This window comes from Hemitrygon akajei, chromosome 29 (assembly GCF_048418815.1).
Source record: "Hemitrygon akajei chromosome 29, sHemAka1.3, whole genome shotgun sequence".
Classification (NCBI taxonomy): Eukaryota; Metazoa; Chordata; class Chondrichthyes; order Myliobatiformes; family Dasyatidae; genus Hemitrygon; species Hemitrygon akajei.
Window position 1 is genome coordinate 49,077,780 of NC_133152.1, and position 19,605 is coordinate 49,097,384.

The following is a 19,605-nucleotide window of genomic DNA, read 5'->3' on the forward strand; positions in this document are numbered from 1 at the left end:
AAGGTTCTGCACAAAAGGTTAGTTAGGAAGGTTCAATCATTAGGTATTAGTATTGAAGTAGTAAAATGAATTCAACAGTGGCTGGATGGGAGATGCCAGAGAGTAGTGGTGGATAACTGTTTGTCAGGTTGGAGGCCGGTGACTAGTGGTGTGCCTCAGGGATCTGTATTGGGTCCAATGTTGTTTGTCATATACATTAATGATCTGGGTGATGGGGTGGTAAATTGGATTAATAAGTATGCAGATGATACTAAGGTAGGTGGCGTTGTGGATAATGAAGTAGATTTTCAAAGCTTGCAAAGAGATTTAGGCCAGTTAGAAGAGTGGACTGAGTGATGGCAGATGAAGTTTAATGCTGATAAGTGTGAGGTGCTACATTTTGGTAGGAATAATCCAAATAGGACATACATGGTAAATGGTAGGGCATTGAAGAATGCAGTAGAACAGAGTGATCTAGGAATAATGGTGCATAGTTCCCTGAAGGTGGAATCTCATGTGGATAGGGTGGTGAAGAAAGCTTTTGGTATGCTGGCCTTTATAAATCAGGGCATTGAGTATAGGAGTTGGGATGTAATGTTAAAATTGTACAAGCCATTGGTAAGGTCAAATTTGGAGTATTGTGTACAGTTCTGGTCACCGAATTATAGGAAAGATATCAACAAAATAGAGAGAGTACAGAGAAGATTTACTGGAATGTTACCTGGGTTTCAGCACCTAAGTTACAGGGAAAGGCTGAACAAGTTAGGTCATTATTCTTTGGAACATAGAAGGTTGAGGGGGGACTTGATAGAGGTATTTAAAATAATGAGGGGTATAGATCGAGTTGACGTGGATAGGCTTTTTCCATTGAGAGTAGGGGAGATTCAAACACAAGGACATAATTTGAGAGTTAGGGGGCAAAAGTTTAAGGGTAACACGAGGGGGAATTTCTTTGCTCTAGAGAGTGGTAGCTGTGTGGAATGAGCTTCCAGTAGAAGTGGTAGAGGCAGGTTCAGTATTGTCATTTAAAGTAAAATTGGATAGATATATGGACAGGAAAGGAATGACAGGGTTATGGGCTGAGTGCGGGCCAGTGGGACTAGGTGAGAGTAAGCGTTAAACAAGAAGATAAACAAGAAGGGCTGAGATGGCCTGTTTCTGTGCTGTAATTGTTATATGGTTATAAAGGCAATGCAGTGGCAGATGGAATTTAATCTTGGGAAAAGTGTGCTAATGCTTATTGGAAGGACTAATGTGAATGAGTGGGTAAGGACTGAGGGAAAATTCAGGAGTCGAAGAGCCTTGGTGTACAAATCCCAAGAATTCCTAGAGGTCTCAGCACACATGATGAAGGTATATGAAATGCTGGCCTTCGTTAGCCACAGCAGTAAATACAAGAATAGGGAGGTTATGGTACAACTTTATAAAATATTGATTCGGCATTTGCAGTTGTGGTCACCACACTGTAGGAAGAATGTGATTACTCAGGAGAAAGTGCAGAGGAGGTTCACCAGGATATTGCTTTCTTTCACCTATACTGGGGCAGAGGCTGCTGACGGTAGCTTGCCAGAACTCTGTCCACAGCCAGTCTTTCACATTGTCTCCAGATGTAGCCTATCTTCTTGGTGTATCCTTCCTCTCTCAGCGATGAGGTTTTACACCTTCTGTTGGCATTTCTGTAGCTCCAGGTTTTTACAGGATGTGGTTGTTAGCCACATGCCAATCCTTCTCCTTTAATAGCTGGGCTTGGGCCAGTCCATGGCAGAGTTAGAGTGTTGCATGAATGTTGAATTTTATTGCAATTCTCTTGTCTTGATTCCATTCAGATACAGATTCAGATTAATTTATTTATCACATCTATATCAAAACCTATATTGAAATGTGTTGTTGTATTAACAACCAACACAACCTAACGATATGCTGGGGGAGACTCAGATGTGGCACCTCACATCCCAGTGCCGGTGAAGCATGCCCACCATGTTGACCATGCTTATGAAGGAAGACTGGATAGGCTAGGTACAAGGCAGAGAGGAACCGAACGAGAAAGACAAGATTATGAGAAGTGTGGTTAGGGTGGATTATAGGAAACTTTTCCCTATAGTAAAGGAGTCAAAAACAAGAAGGTGCACATTTGGGTTGAGAAGCAAGAGAGTTGGAAAGGATCAGAACAATGTTCCTTTCAGCTAGAGGAAGAAGATTCAAGATTGTTTAATGCCATTTCCAGTACACAAGTATAAAGGAGAACAAAATAATTGTTACTCCGGACTCAGTGCAGCACAAACAAGAAAACAAGAAGATAAAGAACACAATAATTTAAAAAAGCACAATAAATATAAATACATAAGATAGCTTATATACATTGATTGTATGTCCATAAAGTGATGCCAGGAGTGTCTGTACATGAAATGACAGAAAATAATAAAGTAGTGGTGGTTGGGGGTGTGAAGGGATGGGATAGTGGGTGGAGTTGTTAATTAGCCTTACTGCCTGCAGAAAGTAACTGTTTTTGAGTCTGGTGGTCCTGGCATGGATGCTACGTAGTCTCCTATGTAGCATCCATGCCTGGACCACTAAAGCTTTAGGAAGAAAAGATTAGACAAAGCTCTAGAGCAGGGATTCCCAACCTTTCTTTTGTTCCGGACCCTTATCATTAACCAAGGGGTCCACGGACTCCAGTTTGGGAACCCTTGCTCTAGAGAGTTACAAGGTTGCCAGAAAGGAGCTTAAGAGTGGACTAAGGAGAGCTAAAAGGGGCATGAGAAGGCCTCATGAGTGGGATGTGGGTTAATGGCAGGATCCTTTTCAGTGTGGAGAAACAAAGGGATCTTGGGGTCCACATTCATTAATCCCTCAAAGCTCCCATGCAAATTGAATTGGTTGTTAAGTTCATTAGTCAAGGGATTGAGTTCAAGAGCTATGAGGTAATGTTACAGCCCTATAAAACCCTGGTTTAACCACACGTGGAATATTATGTTCTATTCTGGTTGTCTCATTATGGGAAGGATGAGGAAGATTTACCAGGATGCTGCCTGGATTAGAGAGCATGCTTTATGAGGATAGGTTGAGTGAGCTACGGCTTTTCTTTCTGGAGTAAAGGAGTATGAGCGGCGATTTGATAGAGGTGTAAAAGATGATAAAAGGCATAGACTGAGTGGACAGCAGAGACTTTTTCCCAAGGTGGAAATGGCTAATGTGAGTGGGCATAATTTTAAAGTGATTGGAGGGAAGTATACGGGTGATGTCAGTGTTAAGTTTTTTACGCATAGTGTGTTGGGTGAGTGGCACTCCTGCCAGAGGTGGTGGTAGAGGCAGATAGGGACATTTAAGAGACTCTTAGATAGGCACATGGATAATAGAAAAATGGAAGATTACAGTTACAGTTGGGCTAGATTGATCTTAGAGTCGGTTAAAAGGTCAGCACAACACTATGGGCTGAAGGGCCTGCACTGTGCTGTAATATTCTATGTCTTATATTTAAAACATACTCTAAAATCAATCTAGTCCTTTGCTCCTACATAATCCTCACTCACTGCTCTTCCTTGTATTTAACAAATAAGCTCACATGGCTCATTGGCTCCCCCTTCTGGTTGCTTATCATGCTGCAGTTACACAGTAGCAGCCCTGAGAAACACTGTCAGTGTAGAGACAGATATGTTTTCTCTTAAAGGTAAAAAAATACTAGTATTAAATTAAATTAATGTGGTGTCTAAATATATTCAAATTGAATTAAAGAATGTACTAAAGGCTAATTGATAACACTAAAGTGAGCTGCACTGTGGTTTTCTTGCATAGTTCAAGTTTATTGTCAGCTGACTGTACATACAGTATATACAACCAAATGAAACAATGTTCCTCTGGACCATAGTGTACCCACAAAACATAAATCACACACAGCACAAAAAACAAAATATTACCGCAAATGTGTTAATAAAGTGTGCAGTGTTGTGCAAAAAACTTGGCCACATATATATAGCTAGGATACCTAAGACTAGATAGATAGATAGATAGATAGATAGATAGATAGATAGATAGATAGATACTTTATTCATCCCCATGGGGAAATTCAACATTTTTTCCAATGTCCCATACACTTGTTGTAGCAAAAACTCATTACATACAATACTTAACTCAGTAATAATATGATATGCATCTAAATCACTAACTCAAAAAGCATTAATAATAGCTTTAAAAAAAGTTCTTAAGTCCTGGCAGTTGAATTGTAAAGCCTAATGGCATTGGGGAGTATTGACCTCTTCATCCTGTCTGAGGAGCATTGCATCGACAGTAACCTGTCGCTGAAACTATTGCACAGAACTGTAGTGATTATATGTAATGCACTGTACTGCTGCAAAAAAAAATCATGACGTGTGAGTGATGAAAAACCTGATTCTGATATGGGTCTCTATTGTGGACTGAGGGTAGGAAGGGGGCAGGGAGAGGGGAATCATGGTTGGGAAAAGGAGAAGGAAGAGAGGAGGGAGTGGGAACCACCAGAGAGATATTCTGTAATGATCAATAAATTAGTTGTTTGGAATCAAATGACTTTGCCTGATGTCTCAGGGCTGGGTGTGACTGCAAATCACCCCCGCCCCCGGAACTTCTCTGCCACCTGTCCCACACCCCTCCCGTAGCGCTCCACCCTCACCATTGCCAACATCCTTTGCTCCCGCCAGATTTACAAACTCAGTCTCTGCTCCAAACTGATATATAACAGTACTGTGCACCCAGTAGAAAGTACATTCTCGAGTCTCCATCCCCTTACTTTCTTGCATCTTTTCATGTTTTTATTGTGGACTGAGAGTGGGAAGAGGGCAGGGAGAGGGGAATCATGGTTGGAAGAAGGAGAAGGGAGAGGGGGAGGAGCGTGAAGCCCCAGAGAGACATTCTCTAATGATTCCCTTACTTACGTGCATCTTTTCATGTTTGCCTAGAGCCACCTCAAATATTGTGACTTACACAAAATGTTGGAGGAACCCAGCAGGTCAGGTATGGGAAAAAGTAAACAGTCAATATTTCATGCTGAGACCCTTCACCTTTGTTTATCCATTTCCATAGATGCTGCCTGACCTGCTGAATTCCTCCATCATTTTGTGTGGATTGCTGTGGATTTCCAGCATCTGTAGAATCACCTGTGTTTCAAATACAGCGATTCAATTGCCTTTGGTAGGAGTTCTACACTCTTTCCCACACTTTGTCTCCAGGTCTTCATAATAAACAAAATACTACAGATGCTAGGGACACTCAGCCGGTTAGGGTTCGTCTTTGTGAAGCAACAGCTTGGTTTCTCTTTGTTGGACGCTGCCTGACCTGCTGAGCCATTCCAACATTGTTTAAAGTTAAAACAAAATTTGTTTGTCTCTGGACAGATGCTGACTGAGCTACTGAATTTTTGCAGTGTTCCTGTTAATGCCATCTGTGCAAAAGTCCCTAAATCAGGGGTTCCCAACCTTTTAAATTCATGGACCAGTTAGTACCATTTGTCAAGGTATCCAGTGGACCCCCGTTCAAAATCACTGATGTTTATAAAGAAGAAAAATGCACTACAAATGTTTGAGCAAAGTCAAAAATTGTCAATTCATAAAATACTCACTTAATTCCTGTTGCTTTATAACCTACAGCACACCCAGTGAATGAACTTGTGAAAAGTGGCATGCCATTTCCAGATCATCAAAGTAATCAGGCTTGCGTTTTGCAAATAAGTGTAACAAAATATCTGACAATAAATCATTGAAGATCAAACAGACAAATCAGTGAAGGATATAGAGAAGTGTACTTCAGTCTGTGAGAAAACAAATGACCTATGAACTAATTCACTTACATTCAGATAAATGAAATCGATAATAAATAGCAGTATGCACATGAATGAACCACTTTCAAGGACTCAACAACCCATATTTTCAATATTATTTATTATGATAAATGTATATTATGATTAATATACATAAATGATCTGGATGATGGGGTGGTAAATTGGATTAGTAAGTATGCTGATGATACTAAGGTAGGAGGTGTTGTGGATAATGAGGTGGGTTTTCAAAGCTTGCAGGGAGATTTATGCCGGTTAGAAGAATGGGCTGAACGTTGGCAGATGGAGTTTAATGCTGAGAAGTGTGAGGTTCTACATTTTGGCAGGAATAATCCAAATAGAACATACAGGGTAAATGGTAGGGCATTGAGGAATGCAGTGGAACAGAGAGATCTAGGAATAACAGTGCATAGTTCCCTGAAGGTGGAGTCTCATGTAGATAGGGTGGTGAAGAAGGCTTTTGGAACGCTGGCCTTTATAAATCAGAGCATTGAGTACAGAAGTTGGGATGTAATGTTAAAATTGTACAAGGCATTGGTAAGGCCAAATTTGGAATATTGTGTACAGTTCTGGTCACCGAATTATAGGAAAGATATCAATAAATTAGAGAGAGTGCAGAGACGATTTACTAGGATGTTACCTGGGTTTCAGCACTTAAGTTACAGAGAAAGGTTGAACAAGTTAGGTCTCTATTCATTGGAGCGTAGAAGGTTGAGGGGGGATTTGATCGAGGTATTTAAAATGTTGAGAGGGATAGATAGAGTTGACGTGAATAGGCTGTTTCCATTGAGAGTAGGGGAGATTCAAACGAGAGGACATGATTTGAGAGTTAGGGGGCAAAAGTTTAAGGGAAACACGAGGGGGTATTTCTTTACTCAGAGAGTGATAGCTGTGTGGAATGAGCTTCCTGTAGAAGTAGTAGAGGCCAGTTCAGTTGTGTCATTTAAGGTAAAATTGGATAGGTATATGGATAGGAAAGGAGTGGAGGGTTATGGGCTGAGTGCGGGTAGGTGGGACTAGGTGATATTAAGAGTTCGGCACGGACTAGGAGGGCCGGAATGGCCTGTTTCCGTGCTGTGATTGTTATATGGTTATATGGTATGATTATTATTTGTTTTTTTCTTTTTGCAGTTTGTTGTCTTTTGACATCTTTTGTTTGTCCAGTTCTGTGTGTTTTTCATTGATTCTATTGTGTTTCTTTGTATTTACTGTGAATGACAGCAAGAAAATTAATCTCAGGGTAGTATATGGTAATATTGTATGTGGTATATATATTAGTATTTGGTACATATGTACTTTAATAATAAATACCATAAGTTATAGGAGCAGAATTAGACCATTTGGCCCATCAAGTCTGTTCTGCCATTTCATCGTAGCTGATCCAAGTTTCCTCTCGGCCCCAATCTTTTACCTTCTCCCTGTATCCCTTCATGCCCTGACCAATCAAAAATCTATCAATCTCTGCCTTAAATATACATAAAGACGGCCTCCACAGCTGCATATGACAAAAAATTCCACAAATTCACCGCTCTCTGGCTAAAGAAATTCCTCCTTATCTCCGTTCTAAAAGATGCTTCTCTATTCTGAGGCTGTGTTCTCTGGTCTCAGACTCTCCCATCGTAGGAAACATCCTCTCCACATCCACTCTATCAAGGCCTTTTGCCATTCAATGGTTTTCAATGAGGTCACCCTTATTCTTCTGAATTCTAGTGAATACAGGCCCAGAGCCCACAGACACTCTTCATATGACATGCCATTCAATAAAAGAATCATTTTTGTGAACCTCCTTTGAACCCTAGCCAGTTTCAACATATCCTTTTGAAGATATTGGGCCTAAACCTGCTCACGATACTCCAAGTGAGGCCTCACCAGTGTTTTTTTTTTTTGTAATTTATCTTTTTATTGAAGTTCATCATCAAACAAACATTTCCATAAGATGTATTTCAGACTTTGTACATATATATCATATAATCATAAATATCACAAATCTCCACAAAGTATTTATCTGAGGTACACACTTATAGAAAAGAGTGGAAAGAAAAAACAAGCAAAAGGGAAGAACTATGTACAAGTAGGGAGTAATCTTTTTTTTTACAACAGATTCATTGATTTGTGACAATAAAATCAGGCCTATGAGGCATTATGTAGTTAAACCATTTTTCCCAGTATGAATCAAATTGTTCCAAATTGGATAAAATTCTCTTACATTTGATTGGATTTAATAGCCCATTGACATTAAAAGAAATGAATTTTACCTTGTCCTTAGCCTTAGTATTTATCTGTCAATATATCATTGAAATTAGAATAAAACTTAATCGATCTACTCCCTGAACAAATAAGAACCAAGAAACGCAAATAACAACAAAAATGGCAACGAACGTGTGATTCCAAAGCTGAGGTCTCTAGTAGATGACCCTGCGTTGAGCTAGAGGAAATGTCTAGCTGTGGGGGATAACCCCTCCTACTTGTGAGTTGAGGGCCCCCATTGCAGTATTCATAAAAGTCAGTGAACAAATCCATTACACAGAAAAGATTTCCCTGTGTACTATATATACACATACATACACACACACACACACACACACACACACACACACACACACACACACACACACACACACACACACACACACACACACACACACACACACACACACACACACACACACACACACACACACACACACACACACATATTACATACATATATATATATTCTCATTTTGGTGGGGGAAAAGGAGTAAGTGAGAGAATAAAGAATAACAACTAAGTAATATAAAATCTACATTATAATAAGTATTTCTCGAGATAGGTATGTCACCATTTTGCTTTTGCAATGCTTTTGCTTCCATTTAGCTTCTCAACATTTTTAAAGTTAGCCAAACCTTATGGCTGTTCTGAAGGGGGTGAGGACTGTCTTTGGGAAACTCCCGGTCTCTTCCTGATATATTTCTCTCGGCCTCCTCCCGTATCTTGCCTTCTCGATTCTCGCACTATTTCCCAAGCAGAGCGGGATAATTCCTCAGTCAGGCTTTCCTTCATTTTGGTGACGCTGACGGGCAACCCTCTGTCCTTCATGTCAGTAGTCACCTCTTCCACCGTCTGGTACAACCGCGTCCCGTTGTCATAATACACTCGAAGTTTAGCAGGGTAGGAAGTTTGAAATCTAATCTTTTTTTGCTTTTGTACTCGCTTTACTTCAAAGTATTCTTTGCGTTTCTGCAGGACCGCGGGTGGGGGGGGGGGGTAATCTTGGTCGAAGTATATTAATTTATCGTCGAAAAACACTCTCTTCTTACCCTAGGCCCTTCGTAGAATCCCTGCTTTGGTGCTGTACCGAAGGAATTTAATTATTATTGAGCATGGCTTTCTATCCCGGGTAGGTTTCGGGATGAGCTCACGATGGGCTCTTTTGACTTCCAGCTTCATAGCCGAGGGAAGATCCAGCGCGTCCCGCAGTAACTTTCCGACAAACTCCGTCATAGACGAGCCCTCCGCTCCTCTGGGAACGTTGTAGATGCTGATATTTTTCCGCCGTGATCTTCCCTCCAGGTCAAGCAGTTTGCCTTCTTGGTGATTTAATATTTTTATTGCCTTACTCAGTATCCGTTCCACGTTTTGAACGTGATCTTCCACCTTCTCAATTCGAGTCTCTGCCACCGCTATTTTTTGATTGACTCTGGTGAGCTCTGACTTAACATCATGGAGCTGCTGCTTTATATATTTCTGGAACTCCATTATCTCTTTCAGGATTTCGATCATATTTGCCGCTTCGCCTGAACGAGGCCCAGCGTCTGCCTCGCTAGCATGCAGTCGGGTCGGAGAGCCGCTCGCTGCACTCCTCTCGGCCGCAGGCTCTGCAGTGTCGCTTTTTTTATTTCCATTCTTTTTCCCCATTCTTGCCCCTCTTTTCAGTTCAAATATTTTTCAAAAAATATTATATTTGATGGGTTAACGGGGCTTAATACGGGTTTTTCTGGAGGAGCTAATCACTGAAGCTGCCATTCTCGATGATGATGTCACCGGAACCCTCAACCAGTGTTTCAACATTACATCCTTGCTTTTATATTCTAGTCCCCTTGAAATGAATGCTAACATTGCCTTTGCCTTCCTCAGCATAGACCCTACCTGCAGATTGACCTTTAGGGAATCCTGCTCAAGGACTCGCAAGTTATTTGCATATCAATTTTTTATATATTCTCTCCATTTAGAAAACTCAACCCTTTCATTTCTTCTACCAAAGTGCATGACCATACACTTCCCAACACTATATTCCATCAGCAATTTCTTTGCCCATTCTTCTAATCAATTTGTCCTTCTGTAGCCTCTCTACTTCCTCAAAACTACCTGCCCCTCCACCTGTCTTCATGTCATCTGCAAACTTTGCAACAAAACCATCAATTCCATCATCCAAATCATGAAACATAACATGAAAAGAATTCATTCCAGACCCCTGTGGAGCACCACTGTTCACCAGCACCCAGTCAGGAAAGGCTCCCTATACACCCCCTTTTTGCCTCCTGCCAATCAGCCACTGCTTTATCCATGCTTGAATCTTTCCTGTAATACCACAGGCTTGTAGCTTGTTAAGCAGCCTCATGTGGCACCTTGTCAAAGGCCTTCTGAAAATCCCTGTACACAGCATCAACTGATTCTCCTTTATCTATCTTGCTTGTTATTTCTTCAAAGAATTCCAACAGATTTGTCAAGTAAGATTTTCCCTTGAGGAAACCATACTGACTACAACCTTTTTTATCATGTGCCTCCAAATACCCTGAAACCTCATCTTTAATAATCGACTCCAACATCTTCCCAACCACTGAGGTCAGACAAGCTGGCCTATAATTTTCTTTTCCCTGCCTCGCTCTCTTCTTGAAGAGTGGAGTGACTTTTGCAATTTTCCAGTTTTCTGGAACCATTCCAGAATCTTGTGATTCTTGAAAGATCATTACTAATGCCTCCACAATCTCTTCAGCCACCTCTTTCAGAACTCTGTGGTGTGCACCATCTGATCCAGGTGTCTTATCTACTTTCAGACCTTTCAGTTTCCCAAGAACCTCTCTCTAGTAATGTTAACTTCATATGCTTCATGACCCCTGACACTTGGAACTTCCATCATACTATTAGTGTCTTCCACAGTGAAAACTGATACAAAATATTTATTCAGTTTGTCCACTATTTTGTTGTCCCCCATTGCTACCTCTCCAGCATTGTTTTCCAGTGGTCCAATATTCACTCTTGCCTCCCTTTTACACTTACTGTATCTGAAGAACCTTTTTGGTTTCCTCTTTTATATTAATGGTTAGATTGCTTTCCTGTTCCATCTTTAGCTTAATGACTTTTTTAGTTGCCTTCTGTTGGTTTTTAAAAACTTCGCAACCCTCTAACTTCCCACTAATTTTTGCTCTGTTATATGCCCTCTATTTGGCGCTTGTATTGGCTTAGACTTCTCTTGTCACCCATGGTTGTGTCATTTTTCCTTTAGAATACTTCTTTCTCTTTGGGATGTATGTATCCCGTGCCTTCCAAATTGCTTCCAGAAATTCCAGCCATTGCAGCTCTGCCGTCATCCCTGCCAGTGTTCTTTTCCAGTCAATTCTGGCCAACATCTCTCTCATGCCTCTGTAATTCCCTTTTCTCCACCGTATTACTGATACATCTGATTTTAGCTTCTCCTTTCCAAATTTTAAATGTACTTTCAACTTTCAACTCACCTACATGCAAATAAAATGGAATTAGTCACAATTACAGCAAGTACTTGTGAGGAATTTGTAACAAAGTGAAACATCCCCCAGGGCTTCAAGGGCTTTGATATTGAGTCCAAAAAAAAACTGAGATATTAGACCAGATAACCGAAAACTTGGCTGAAGAGGTAGAGTTTAAAAGAGGACAGAGAAGTGTTGGGATTTAGGGAGGGAATTACAGAACTCCAACCCTTGACAGCAGAGGTAACATCTGCGCATTGGAGAGTGATTCAGTGTGGGGATAATGTCAGAGAACCACAGACGTCTGGGTGGTGAAGGATTGACAGATATGAGAGGGGTAGATGTTGGTGAAAGAATGGAGGAAATTGAAGGGGTAGATGTTTGTGAAGGAATGGAGGAGATTAGAGAAATAGATATTGATGGATGAATGGCAGATATTAGTCGGGTAGATGTTGGTGAAGTAATGGCAGATATTGGAGGGGTAGATGTGAAGGAATGGAGGAAATTGGAGGGGTAGATGTTGTGAGGGAATGGAGGAGATTGCAGGGGCAGATGTTGGTGAAGGAATGGAGGAGATTAGATGGGTAGATATTGGCAAAGGCTTGCAGGAGGTTGAAGGGGTAGATATTGGTGAAGGAATGGAGGAGATTGGAAGGGTAGATATTTGTGAAAGAATGGGGGGTAGATGTCGGTAAAGGAAAGGAGATTGGAGGGGTAGATGGTGGAGAAGGAATAGAGGAGGTTAGAGGGGTAGAAGTTGATGAAGGAATGGAGGAGATTAGAGGGGTAGATGTTAATGGAGTGGAGAAGATTGGAGGGGTAGATGTCGATGAAGGAATGGAGGGGTAGATGTTGGTGAAGGAGTGGAGGAGATTGAAGGGGAGTTGTTGGTGAAGGAATGGAGATTGGAGGGTTAGACGTTGGTGAAGGAATGGAGGAGATTGAAGGGATAGATATTGGTGAAGGAATGGATGAGATTAGAGGGGTAGGTGTTGGAAGGCTGAGAATGTCACTATGGAAGTGTTTGAAAACAAGGATGGGATTTTTAAACAATAGTTAACGATTAATTATAAGATAATAATGAGAATGAATGGAGTCCGGATGACAAATAAACTCATCACATCATGCATGGTTATTGTGCTTAATAATTGCCCCTCTCTACTTAGTTATGAAAGTCCTAAACTCCATGAGGTGAAAGTGATCACAGCTCAATAAGCTGGTGAGGAAGGATATGGCAGAAATGATTCACAAGGGTATCTCCTGGAGTGGGGAGAGGAGGGGGTGAGTCAGTGGCTTTCCTTGGCGTAAACAGGTCTGAGAGGTGACAGGATGGACATAGACAAGTTAGATAGACAGAGTGTTTTTTACTTGGAGGGATGTCTCAAATTATAGGGCATGGGCTTAAGGTGAGATAAAGAGGAGGTCTGAAGGGAAATCTGAGGGGTATATTTTTCACACAGTATTGCTAGTGTGCGGAATGAACTGCCAGAGGAGATGGTAGAGGCAGAAACAGTTACAACATTTAAGAGGCATCTGCACAGGTACCTGTATAAGCAGAACACAGATGGGTGGAGAATTAATGCAGAAAAGTGGGATTATTTCTGTCATCCATATGCTTATCCAGAACTCCATGCAAGTGTTCCCTAAACAACCTCCACATTTCCGTTGTGTATTTCTCTGAGTACATCTGTTCCCAACTTTCACTCCCAAGTTCCTGCCTAATAGAATCATAATTTGCCCTCCCAAATTAAATACTTTCCCATACCATCTGCTCCTATCTCTGCCCAAAGTTATGGTAAAAGGCAGGGAAGTTTTTCTGTCACATTTGGTCTTGGTTGTTGGGTACTCAGGAAAAATACCTCTACCCCAGATAACCCTTCAATTATGCATTTTGTTCTGTGGGCTAGGTGGTTAAAATTAGCTAGCCTTTAAAATATCTCCAGTTCCACAATATCTACGATGAATAGGCTGATGCCGTTGTCACTTCGTGTTTAATTGTCATTACCATGTGGTGCCACAGTAGTGTAATGGTTGGTGTGACTCTATTACAGCTTGGCATCGGACTTCAGAGTTCACTTCTGGCATCCTCTGTAAAAAAACAAGTTTGTATGTTCTTCCTACGAGTGTGTAGGTTACTTCCAGGTGTGCTGGTTTCCACCCACAGTCCAAAGATGTACTGGTTAGTAGGTTAATTGGTCATTGTAAATTTTCTCGTGATTACGCTAGGGTTAAACATAGGTGGAGTTGCTGGGTGGTGTGGCTCAGTGGGCCAGAAGGGCCTTTTCTACAATCTATCTCTAAATAAAAATTGTGTTGTGCAGTTATATTGACACGCGGTGATTTAGTATAGATTTTTTATTAAAAAAACAGCCCCAAAGGTTCTTGTCTGGTGGATGGTGTGAACAGTTTACAGTTCCTGGATTTGTGTGATTGAATGTTGGCAACTTGTGAAACTGGCCTTCAGTCAACAATGATCACAGTGCTTCACTATGCCGATGAAACCCAAATTGCTGTGAAAATATTTGGTTGTTTTTAATGCCACGTGTCAGTGTGATTCTGGAGTAAGATTCTGAATCAGATGTAGTTGATGCTATTTATTGTGGAGATAGTTGGGTATGTAGTGTTTCACAGAGAGGACAGGCGGACTGACAGAATATATACAGGGTTATACTGCAGAATTAACATTTGCAACTTTATCTCCTACATGGCAGTCATCTTAGGCCAAATGAGTGGAAGGAACACTTCACAAATTTCACAAGAGGCTTTTCCCATCCACGTGGCATTTAAAAAAAAGTCTGAAAAGTTTCAATGAGTTTGTACCCAAAGCAGAATAGCATCAGACAACAGGGCTCAGATTCAGATTCAGAATTTAGAATTCAGGGTTCAATTTCAGAGTCCAAGTGGATTCAATTAGTTATCATGTGTACATCAACACATACAGTGACATGCATTGTTTGCATTGACAACCAATGCAGCCCAAAGAGGTGCTGGGGGCAGCCCGCACATATTGCCAAATATTCCAGAGCCAACGTAGCATGGTCACCATGTGGATGGAAATAAATTTATATAGAACATAAAATAGTACAGCACAGTACAGGCCCTTCGGCCCACAATGTTGTGCTGACCCTTAAACCCTGCCTCCCATATATCCCCTCACCTTAAATTCCTCCATATACCTGTCTAGTAGTCTCTTAAATTTCACTAGTGTATCTGCCTCCACCACAGACTCAGGCAGTGCATTCCACGCACCAACCACTCTCTGAGTAAAAAAACCTTCCTCTAATATCCCCCTTGAACTTTCCACCCCTTACCTTAAAACCATGTCCTCTTGTATTGAACCGTGGTGCCCTGGGGAAGAGGCGCTGGCTGTCCACTCTACCTATTCCTCTTAATATAGCTGAGGATTTTTATCCTTTGCAATATAGCGATGAGAGTTAATTAGACCTATAGCTATTCCTGCTTTTCAGTACCATTTTGGACTAAGAACAGACCTGTCACAGCTCTCTGACTCAGGAGGGTGTTCAAAACAAGGCCACAACAGAGAGCGGAGCACAAAATCTTAATTGGCTCTTTGGTGCATGAGAAGGGGACTGAACTACAGACCCTATGGTTCTGATGACACTCTGTAGAGATGTGGGGACTTATCCTAGTGTCTAATCCAATATTTACCTCCAAAGCAACACAGCCAAAGATCTGTCTGTTCCCCTCACTATACTTGGTCAAATCTTACTATTGGCTCGGAGGTAGGAAGTAGAGGGTGGTGGTTGAAGGTTTTTTCTTGAAATGGGGACTGGTGATGAGTGGTGTGCCTCAAGGGTCAGTGTTGAGATCCTTGTTATTCATTATTTATATAAATTATTTAGATATGAATGTACAAGGCTTGATCAGTAAGTCAGCAGATGGCACAAAGTTAACAAGTGTTGTTGAGAGTGAAGAAGGTTATCATAGATTACATGGGGATCTTGAGCAAGGAAAGGCAAATGGATTTCAATACAGACAAGTGTGAACTGATACATTTTGGAAAGTTACACCAATGTAGAAGTTACACTATGAATTGTAGAGCACTAGAGAATGTAATAGAGGGACTTCAGAGTCCAGGTGCATAGTTTAATAAAAGCAGGGTCAGAGGGTGGTTTTAAAAGGTGTCCAGCAAGCTGGCCTTCATCATTCCTTATGTTCCTGTTGTATTGTTGGTGAAGCCATTCTTGAGAAATGTGTACAGATTTGGTCACCCTGTTGTAGGAAGATGTGGTTAAGCTGGAAAGTATGCAGAAACGATTGATGAGAAAGTTGCCAGGACTAAAGGAAGAGGTTGGCCAGGTTGGGTCCTTATTCCTTAGAACGCAGGAAAATGAGGGGCAACCTTGTATAGAGATGTTTGAAATACTGCGAGGCAGAGATACAATGGATGGTAATGGACATCCTCAGGGGAGGGGAGGGTGGATGGTAATAGTATTGCCTGGGGAGGGGAGTCCATAACTAAGTGCATAAGTTTAGGGTGAGAGGGGAAAGGTTTAAAGGGGACCTGAGGGGCAGCCTTTCATGCACAGGGTGGTGAGTATGTGGCGCAATCTGCCAGAGACAGGTACAATAGTACATTTTAAGAAGCACTCAGATAGGTACATGTGGGGTGGGTGGGGGTGGGGAAGAGGTTGTAGAGGGATATAGGCTAAGCGCAGAAAATTTGGACCAGCTGGGTGGTTGGCATAGACTGGTTGGGCCAGAGGGCCTCTATCCATGATTTTTGACTGTGTTAATTGGCTATTCCAGCTCCCTAACTGAAATAGCAACTAACTACCTGAAATATTCAGCAAGTCAGGCAGCATCTGTGTAGAGTGCAACAGGGTTAATGCTATAGATGAACCACCTTTCATTGGAACCATTTCCCTATATTATAAGAAAGTTCAGACACTTATAAACATGTACCAAATCAGGAGAAATTCTACTGTTTTCCTTCAGCCCAAGATGTTGTAACACCTTCAGTTCAATTGTCAATTAACCATACATGAATACTGATGAATAGAGCCAAATGTGATTGTTCCTACGGGGTCAAGGTGCAAAGACACAGTAAGCACACACAAGATCACAATCACGTGATAAGAGTCCTGAGCCCCACCTCCTCCCCACTCCCACGATGCCACAACTTGATACACACAAATCAACAAACCCATATAAAATATCAGTAAAAATACAACAATGCAGACCTCTCCTCCCACCCCAGCCCACCAATATAATCCATTAACTGGCCCCTGATTCCCAGTAGGCATATATGTCAAACTCAAGGCCCGCGGGCCAAATCCGGCCCGCGGTGGAATTATCTTTGACCCGCGAGATAATATCTAATTACTATTAAAGCTGGCCCCAGTAATCGAAGCGCCTATGGCGTATGATATGGCTAATGTTGAGTTTATTCAGGTACCAGGTTTTCAGGGTTTTTAGTGTTTATTCGGCAGTCTTGCTCGGCAGTCTTCTTCATAAGAAACGGAATTTGTAAAGTGAAACACTTTGTAGTTATAGCAGAGACTGAGACACATGAGAGCAGGCTGAAAAAACGGAGGCAACGAAAGCTGCGTTCGCACGCGTCCGACTGATCCGGCCCGCATGAAGCTGCATTTTGCTCAATCTGGCCCGTGACCTAAAATGAGTTTGACACCCCTGCCAGTAGGCAACTTTGTTGCTTTGAGGCCCAGTCCTCACATGTACAAGCACATATCGATTTGTAAAAATTCAACCAGACAAATATCTACAGTGGCATGCAAAAGTTTTGGCACCCCTGGTCAAAATTTCTGTTACTGTGAATAGCTAAGCGAGTAAAAGATGACATGATTTCCAAAAGGCATAAAGTTAAAGATGACACATTTCTTTAATATTTTAAGCAAGATTACTTTTTTTATTTCCATCTTTTACAGTTTCAAAATAACAATAAAGGAAAAGGGCCCGAAGCAAAAGTTTAGGCACCCTGCATGGTCAGTACTTAGTAACACCCCCTTTGGCAAGTATCACAGCTTGTAAACGCTTTCTGTAGCCACCTAAGAGTCTTTCAATTCTTGTTTGGGGAATTTTTGCCCATTCTTCCTTGCAAAAGGCTTCTAGTTCTGTGAGATTCTTGGGCCGTCTTGCGTGCACTGCTCTTTTGAGGCGTATCCACAGATTTTTGATGATGTTTAAGTTGGGGGACTGTGAGGGCCATTCAGCTTGTGCCTATTGAGGTAGTCCATCGTGCATTTTGAGGTGTGTTTAAGATAATTATCCTGTTGTAGAAGCCATCCTCTTTTCATCTTCAGCTTTTTACAGATGATGTGATGTTTGCTTCCAGAATTTGCTGATATTTAATTGAATTCATTCTTCCCTCTACCAGTGAAATGTTCCCCGTGCCACTGGCTGCAACACAAGCCCAAAGCATGATCGATCCGCCCCCATGCTTAACAGTTGGAGAGGTGTTCTTTTCATGAAATTCTGCACCCTTTTTTCCAAACAGACCTTTGCTCATTACTGCCAAAAAGTTCTATTTTAACTTAGTCAGTCCACAGGACTTGTTTCCAAAATGCATCAGGCTTGTTTAGATGTTCCTTTGCAAACTTCTGACACTGAATATTGTGGTGAGGATGCAGGAAAGGTTTTCTTCTGATGACTCTTCCATGAAGGTCATATTTGTGCAGGTGTCGCTGCACAGTAGAACAGTGCACCACCACTCCAGAGTCTGCTAAATCTTCCTGAAGGTCTTTTGCAGTCAAACAGAGGTTTTGATTTGCCTTTCTAGCAATCCTATGAGCAATTCTCTTGGAAAGTTTTCTTGGTCTTCCAGACCTCAGCTTGACCTCCACCATTCCTAACTGCCATTTCTTAATTGCATTACGACCTGAGGAAACGGCTACCTGAAAACATTTTGCTATCTTCTTATAGCCGTCTCCTGCTTTGTGGGCATAATTTATTTTAATTTTCAGAGTGCTAGGCAGCTGCTTAGGGGAACCCATGGCTGCTGATTGTTGGGACAAGGTTTGAGGAGTCAGGGTATTTATAAAGCTTTAAAATTTGCATCACCTGGCCTTTCCTAATGATGACTGTGACAACCCATAGCCCTAACAAGCTAATGAAGGTCTGAGACCTTGGTAAAAGTTATCTGAGAGCTCAAATCTCTTGGGGTGCCCAAACTTTTGCATGGTGCTCCTTTCCTTTTTTTCACTCTAAAATTGTACAGAACAAAAATAATACACTAATCTTGCTTAAAATGTTGAAAAGTATGTTTCATCTTTAACTTTATGACTTTTGGAGATCAGTTCATCTTCTACTCACTTAACTATTCACAGTAACAGAAATTTTGACCATAGTGCCCACACTTTTGCATGCCACTGTATGATTATATCCAGAGCCCTCAGTCCATTTTAAATCTTCATTCGCCACAACTGCACTGTAAAACGTGATGGCTTGGACGCCTGTCCTCAGGCAGCTGAAAAGTTTGAGGCCTGAGTCCATTGAGGGCCACTAAAAACTCTGCAGTTGGCCACAACAGAGCTTGTCTTCTGCCGAGCAAAACTCTGAGAGGGCAGTTTTGACTCCGTTCTGGACACTGCGCCACACTGCCCCCGGTGAAGTGCAACGGCTTCATCCCTTCACTCTGGGCGGCTGCAAACAGGCGACACCGTGGCTTCAGGCGTAGTCCTCGCTACGACCAAGGACTCGGCTCCCTCTATCTGCTTCTGCTCACATCCAGTAGATCAGCGAATTGCACTTGTGGCATACCGGATTAACAATGTCCAAAGGGGTGTTGCGATCACAAGAAAAGTGACCAAGACAGCCACTGACTATTTGACTGTGAGCCTCCATCGATTCAGGCAGCAGCACGTTGAGCAGATCCTTAATTATCACCGCCAACTAGCAACTCACTGATGCTGTAGACTTGCAGTACTTTGTATGGCAGGATCTTGTGATCATTAGACATACATTTAGGTAAAACAGTAGCACTTTTTGTTAACACCGTAGAAGCCACCACAACCAGTCACGCCACCATCTTGCCAGATCTTCCTGTCATTAATCTGAGTTTCTCTAGTTCACCTGAATTCTGCCTGGTTAATAGTGATTTTTAAAGTAATTTACCTTCGATGAAAAGGTCAAGTA

The 19,605-nt window shown here is 41.7% G+C and overlaps 1 protein-coding gene across 6 annotated transcripts in view; it reads left to right on the forward strand.

The window, feature by feature from the left end:
- The window catches only part of mib2 (MIB E3 ubiquitin protein ligase 2), a 237,891-nt gene that overhangs the window by 151,059 nt on the left and 67,227 nt on the right, over positions 1-19,605 (forward strand). The window lies entirely within an intron of this gene.